We start from the raw sequence: 8,112 nt of genomic DNA, 5'->3' as shown, positions 1-8,112 counted from the left end.
CGTAAATTATTGTTCTGGTGTATTATGGAAATTATTTGGGATGTAAGAACCAAATAATTCTCTGTGGTGGAACAAAATATCTCTAATTTCCCCCTCGAATAGATTCTTCTTTTTGATTTCCAAGGGAATGTTGTTGTCTTGCCTTGAACGGTGCACTAATCCCTTGAATCCGGTACCAACAGGTATCATCCCCCCCAGAACAACGTTCTCTTTCAGGCCTTTCAACCAATCAATACGACCTCGTAGAGCGGCTTTTGCTAAAACTCGAGCAGTTTCTTGAAAACTTGCTTCGGATATGAAACTTTGAGTATTCAGAGATGCCCTGGTAATTCCCAATAAGATGGCTCGGTAACAGATCGCTTCTTCCAAAGCACGCCCTGTTCGTTCCGCTCGAAACAATCCTATTAGTTCTCCGGGTGAAAAAACATTAGACATTCCATCTTCTGAAACCAACACTTTTGATGTTATTTGACGTACAATAATCTCTATATGCCTATTATGGATTTGCACCCCCTGGGATCGATAAACCCTTTGGATCTTATTAACCAAAGAGATACGACTTTGCGCTATGGTTAGCTCAGCACCAATCAAGAATTCCCACGGAATTCCAAGAATTCTTTTTATATGTTCGTTCCAACCCTCAACCCTCTTTTCTAGGTTCATCGATATTGAATCAATCGAACGCACTTCTAACACTTGTTCCACTTTTGGAAGACCTTGCGTTATATCACCCGATCTCGATTTTTCATATATAAATGTAACTAATGTATCCCCTTCGTAAAGGATTTCTCCATAATGACCATGAACGGTTGCCCCTGGGGTGGCCAAATGAGGCTTAGCTGATCTTATGACTAAGGAGTCAACATGAACAATTAGAACTTGACCAGATTTTATCTGTGGTCCATATTTGGATATACATACATTTTCACAAATAAACTGTCCGAGGACAATTATTTTGGATGTCTTCTCACAATAATCGTGATGGAGAAAGCACCAAGTCAAATCGAATGGATGAAAAATGATGTTCCTGCATGGATAGGGATTATAAATTCTCCCATTTTCATCCATTAAATAATATTTAAGTACTTGTAAAGTCTGTTTTAAATTGTCAAGTAGCAAATATTTATTTAACAAGATCTGATTATGAGTTATTAAATAGTAAGGTGAATAAAAATTCGCAATTTTAGGTACAGTCCCTAAGGGACCCAACGAATTCCTAATCGGAATCATGGGATCCTCTTTAATTTGAATTGATTCTTTTGTCACATTGTGAGATTTAGAACCATTGAATGGACCAATTCGAGAACAATTGGATAATGACAAAATTAGAAAAGATTGGCATTCCTTATTTCTATTCAGCAACGTACGAATAGTTCCTTGATGTTGGGTAAGTGATTGAATCCTCCTCGCCTTGGAATAAAAAGGATTGATATTGGTGTGATCTGATCCATTATCTGGGATCAATCCCGAACCCGCCATATCATTCCTTTTTCCGATATACGAAATAGGGGACTTCACTAAGTCAATTCTTATGAAATCTCGAATCAGATCATTTGCCCTCACTTCAACAATGGAAGCCTGAACCTTTTCTATAGAACCATTTCGGTCTTGGTCCCAATTCAATACTAAACAAGTACGAACTAATTGAATACTTGTGTAATAAATTCCTCGAATTGGTTTGCCATTTCTATAAAGGATATAATTTTCAACTCGGAATTTCACATTATCCCTTTCTTGCAACAGATCCTGGGGAAAAAGCGTTGCTAAATTGATACCATCAGCTATTTCATATGTGACTACGGATCGAACCGAAACAAAATACTTTTTCTTGGTAGGTGTGATCCGTTGGACATAGATCCAATTTTGTAATTTTTTTGATTCCTTAGAATTTTTTTTTCCCGTTCCTGGTGGTATCAAGATGCCGCTGTGCCGGGAGATCTTATCTGTCTCTCCAGGAAAATGGATATCTCCAGAAAAGATTTTCAGTTCAATCCTTTTTTTTTTTCTCTCCACTCGGACTAATCCACCTACGCGGCTTCTTGTATTTAAAGTGATTCGTGTATCGACTCCAATGATACTATTGTTCTGTACCATTATGGACGAAGAGCCAGGTAAGATATGCACTTCTTCGGGAATGAAAAAAAAGCGATCTACTTTCATTTGGTATTTCGGACTAAATTCCTTTGCTCCTCGATACTCAATCAAATCCTCTTTTTTGACGATTGAATCCACTTCTACAGTCCCATACTTAGTAATTCCTGAACTGCTTCTTCTGTATCGGGGATCGTCGAAATAAGCAAGAATACTATTTCTACGTAAAATACCATTTATGGGTATTTCAATCGAGATACCAGAACGAGGCATTAGTTCTTTCTCTCGTTCTTGATCATATTGGAATGGGATGATGAATCTATTTCTTCGCCTTTTCGCCAATAAATCAGAATTCTCGTGGAGAATGGCAGGATATATGAAATTCCAACGACCATTGGATATGATTCGAGCAGGTCCTGAATAATCAAGAATCTTTCCCTCTTTTTTACCGGAAGGATCTGAACTAAACAATTTGTGTCTCACTCGATCATTAGTCACTGAGAGGTCAGAACTCTCTCTCTGTTCGACAGAAAGAGAATGAATGTTCATTTGATCTTGATCCTTGTGGAGCGAAAAAGGCACTATACTAGATCTGCACGGACCCCCCGATAATATCCATAAATGACTTGTTTTAGGTAAGAGATGAACATTACCATATGTATATTCAGGTGCATGGTACACATCGGTACTCCAGTGCATTTCTCCCTCTGAGTCAGAATAAATATGTTTTCGAACTCTCTCTTTAAAATTGAAAGTGGATGTTCCAGCGCGAATCTCGGCAATCACTTGTTCTGATTCTACATATTGATCATTTTGAACTAAAAGAAAACTTTTTGGTGGAATATTCACATTATGTAGAATATCCTGACTCTCAATAGTGACATACAGGTCTATATAACATAGAAAAGCAGGATGCCCATGACGTGTACGTGTGGGATGAACCAAATCCTCATTGAATTTTATTTTTCCATTAGAGGGGGCTCGTACATGTTCTGCAGTACCACCTGTGAATACTCCACCGGTATGAAAAGTTCTTAATGTTAGTTGAGTCCCTGGTTCCCCAATTGATTGACCCGCAATGATACCTACTGCTTCTCCCAATTCGACCAGGTCACCATGAGTGGGACTCCGACCATAACATAATCGACAGATCCAAGATGTACTCCTGCAAATAAAGGGGGTTCGAATATATATTGATTGTGCTCGAAAGGTTATGAATCGATTGACAAGCCCAACCCCAATATCTTGATTTCGAGCGGCAATGCATCGTAGACCCATATATATATCGTCTGCTAATACACGACCAATTAGTGTTTGGATCAACATTTTTTCCGTCATCCCATTTCGAGGACTCACGGAAATACCTCGGATAGTGCCACAATCTGTTCTACGTACAACAATGTGTTGAACTACTTCAACAAGTCGACGCGTGAGGTATCCAGCATCTGATGTTCGTACAGCAGTATCCACAACTCCTTTGCGAGCTCCGTAGCAAGAAATGAGATATTCCGTTAAAGAAAGTCCTTCGCGTAAATTGCTTTGAATGGGTAAATCAATCATTTGTCCTTGGGGATCCGACATTAATCCTCTCATACCGACTAATTGGTGTACCTGAGATGCATTTCCCCGAGCTCCCGAAAAGGACATTATATGGACTGGATTAGAAGGATCCGTCATCCTAAAATTAGGATGCATTTCTTGTCTCAAATATTCACTTGTAGCATACCATATCTCAATGGATTGACGTAATTTTTCTACCGCGTGTACATTCCCATAATGATGGTGCTTTTCCAAAATCAAACTTTGTTGTTCAGCATCTTGGACTAGCCATCCCTTAGAAGGTATTGTTAAAAGATCATCAATTCCTAATGAAATGGATGTAGCAGTGGCTTGCTGGAAACCCATAGTCTTTACTTGATCCAGTATGTGTGATGTATATGCCATTCCGAAGTGATCTATTAATCGACTAATAAGTCGTTTCATGGCAGTTCCATCTATCACTTTATTGTGAAAGACCAGATCGGCCCGTTCCGCCATAAGTACCTCCATATTCTGTTGAGTAGGATTCGACAATAGGTTTGAGTCAGTGATTCGAAGACTTCCTTTCCTCTATCTTGATTCACGTATCAATTCAGGAATTAGGATACCGGTTGAACCGTAGAGACCCGAATTCACAAGGTATCGTATCACATAATTACTTAGCTTAGGTACCTTATGAGTAGGCTCGGCAAAACCCCTGTATGGCTTCTTCTATTTCTCGATAAAAAGAAATATGACCAATGGTGGTTCGAATGTATATACAAAGGATTTCTTTTTTGACACTTCTTACTAGTAGATAGTGCCCATAAATCTCATGATAGGTACCCAAAGATTCATATTGAACTTCGATGGGCACTTCTCTTGGGGCAATGAAACGTTGATCTAGTCGCCACCGGAGCCACAAAGGACTATCTAAATTGATTCGTTTCTGCCGGTAAGCTCCAAGTGCATCATAGGAACTACAAAAATAGGGTTCTTTTTCTTTCGTATACTTATAGTTATTATTATACTCGTAAACTGTTTCATTTTGATAGTTTCTGTGATTCCATGGATTATACCTATTTGCACAAATACCTCGACGATTTCCGATGGTTAATACATAGAGTCCAATAAGCATATCTTGGGTTGGTATGGAAATGGGATCCCCAATAGCTGGAGACAAGAGATTCATATGAGAAAACATAAGTAAACGAGCCTCTGCTTGAGCTTCCAAAGATAAAGGTACATGAACAGCCATTTGATCCCCATCAAAGTCTGCATTGAATCCCTTACGAACTAATGGATGTAAACAAATAGCACGTTCCTCCGCTAAAATAGGTTGGAACGCCTGTATGCCTAATCTATGCAGGGTGGGTGCTCTATTCAGCAATATGGGGTGCCCTTGCATAACTTCTTGAAGTATTTCCCATACAATTGGTTCTTTTTCCCGAATTTTACTTTTTGCAATCCCTATGTTGGAAGCAATATGTTGTCTGATTAGACCACGAATTACAAATGTCTGGAAAAGTTCTATTGCTATTTCTCGAGGTAATCCACATCGATGTAATGAAAGCGAAGGGCCCACGACAATGACGGAACGCCCCGAATAATCGACCCGTTTACCAAGTAGAGTCTCACGAAATCTTCCCTCTTTGCCTTCAATTACATCTGAAAACGACTTGTAAACTTTATTATGACCATCCCTCATTGGTTGCCCGCGGATCCCATTATCAAGAAGTGTATCTACGGCTTCTTGTACCAATTTCTCCTGACACATTACTGATTCCCCTGGCGTAGATCTACTTGTTGTTAATGGATCGGTAAGAGTATTGTTCCGATAGATAACTCTTCGATAGAGTTCATTAATATCCGAACTCATTGGTTTACCCCCATCTATCTGAATGATTGGTCTCAACTCCGGAGGAAGAACTGGTAATAGGCACAAAACCATCCGTTCTGGTTCTACATTTGTTCGAACAAAATGCTTAGCTAATTCCATGCGTCTAACCAAAAAATCCTTTCTTCTTCCAACTTTTCTATCTTCCCATTCATTCCCAGTGTACCTTTCTTCCCCTAATTCCTTCCATTCCACCAATGAATGATCTGTAATAATTCGCAAATCTGGATCGGCTAATTGTTCTCTGATAGCACTTGCTCCAGTAGAGATTTCTCGATTTCGAAATGTATCGAAGCCTTGGGTAGTAAAAAAAAGTGGGATGCTATATTTCCGGGATTGTATTTCATATTCGAATGAACCTCGTAATCGTAAGAAAGTCGGTTTTTTAACTATGGGCCTAGCAAAAGAAAAATTGGGATAGGTTCCTATAGGATCCCCCCCTTAAAAACCGGACATGAAGGTTTCCTCTCATCCGGCTCAAGTAGTTACACCAAATAAATAATAAATAAAGGGGGTCTCACTTTCAAATTTTGTTCTAGAAACCCCCATAAAAATCTACTCCTTACTCAAGTTCCCAGTGAGAACCAACCTATATTTCATTGATTCATTTTTACTTTATATTTTATTTTCGGAATTACTTATTCATTATTCAATTACGACATAAATAAAATGTGAAATTGTTGAGTAGCCTACGTCCCCTCGAATGATGAATCCCCTTAAAGGAATACCTTGGAACTCATAAGGGATTTACTTGTCTATGTATCGTTCCATTCGATCTTTTAGGTCCCTACTTCACCTCGACGGTTATGCTATGATGTCCCTTGAAGCATATATGCGATGGATAGATTCCTGTAACCATGTCATATTTGTTTACTTGAACAGAAAACAGAATTTATTTCTAAAAGAAATGGAGTGGCTAATTCCAAGAAAGAATTCTTTTTTTTTTTTCACGAGGTACAGCTAGCAATTCCTATTTATATGTTACGGAATCGACCATGGATCAATTCCCCCTTTATTTGGAAGTATTGAATACACCCATAATTCTGAGCTTCATGTTCTTCTTCTTCCTCTCCCAGGAGACATGTCAGAGCCAGGGGCATCCCAATCGGATTAAATGGGATGACAGTTTCTCATTCCGAATCTGTAAACTCATAATTTCGATCAAATCACACATCGCAGTATACTAGGCTTTCTAATTCCTTAAGGGGTTTATCTAAAAGATTCGCGATATAACTAGGAAGACGTTTAAAATACCACACATGAGTCACTGGACATGCCAGTTTGATGTATCCCATTTGATATCTTCGTATCCGAGAATCAACAAATTCGACTCCGCATTGTTCACAAAATTTCGGGTCTTCTTTTTCATCTCCGATCACTCGATAATTTCCACAAGCACAAATTCCACTTTTTATAGGTCCAGAAATTCTTTCACAAAACAATCCATCTTTTTCCGGTTTATTGGTTTTGTAATGAAAAGTATAGGGTTTTGTCACCTCTCCAACTATCTCTCCATTAGGTAGTATTTTGTTAGCCCAAGCACTTATTTGTTGAGGAGAAACTGATCCAATTCGAAGTTGTTGATGTTTATACCTGTCGATCATATTATAGAATATAAATTCTGATTCATTCCGATCAAGCTTCCTTCCTATGAATCTGGAAGTTCTTCTCAGATACAAGGAAATGATTCAGTTCCAGAGCCAAAGATCGTAGTTCTCGAACGAGTAATCGAAAAGATTCTGGAGCATCCTCGGGGTTAGGTATTGTTCCTCCAATGATCGTAGTACCAAGTACTTCCTGACGAGCTCTAATATGATCAGATTTATAAGTAAGCATCTCTTGTGAAATATGAGCAACACCAAATCCCTCTAGAGCCCAAACTTCCATTTCTCCTACTCGTTGTCCCCCTTGCCTGGCCCTTCCTCTAAGGGGTTGTTGTGTAACAAGTGCATAATGTCCACTGGAGCGTCCGTGGATTTTATCATCAACTTGATGAATTAATTTCAGGATATAGGACTTTCCTATTATAACAGGTTGTTCAAAAGGATCTCCTGTTCTTCCATCAAATATTCTGCTTTTTCCCGGATACTCGGGTTCAAATACCCACGGATTTGCTGTTTGCTTACTGGCTTCATATAATTCAGGAAACACTAGTTTTCTCGAAGCCTCTTGCTCATATCTCTCATCGAAGGGTGCTATTCTATAATGTCTGTCCAGCAGGTCCCCCGCTAACCCGAGCGAGCATTCAAATATCTGTCCCACATTCATTCGCGAAGGTACTCCTAATGGGTTGAAGACCATATCCACCGGTGTTCCATCTTGCAAATAAGGCATATCTTGTCTAGGCAAAATTTTTGAAATGATACCTTTATTCCCATGTCTTCCAGCTACTTTATCACCTACTTTGATTTCACGCTTCTGTGAAATATATACACGAATCATTTCTGGATTATAACTGGAACCCCCCCCTTTCTGGATCCATCTCACATCAATAACTCGACCCTTTCCGCCTATAGGTAATTTTAGACAAGTTTCCTTTGCAGTGGATACCTGAATTCCAAGTATGGCTCGTAATAATCTATCTTCCGGGGCATACGATGATTCTT

The sequence above is a fragment of the Tasmannia lanceolata genome, unplaced genomic scaffold, assembly GCF_043159265.1.
Source record: "Tasmannia lanceolata isolate RefF3 unplaced genomic scaffold, GAP_Taslan_0.1 ptg001003l, whole genome shotgun sequence".
NCBI lineage: Eukaryota > Viridiplantae > Streptophyta > Magnoliopsida > Canellales > Winteraceae > Tasmannia > Tasmannia lanceolata.
Note: the sequence above shows the minus strand (reverse complement) of the source record.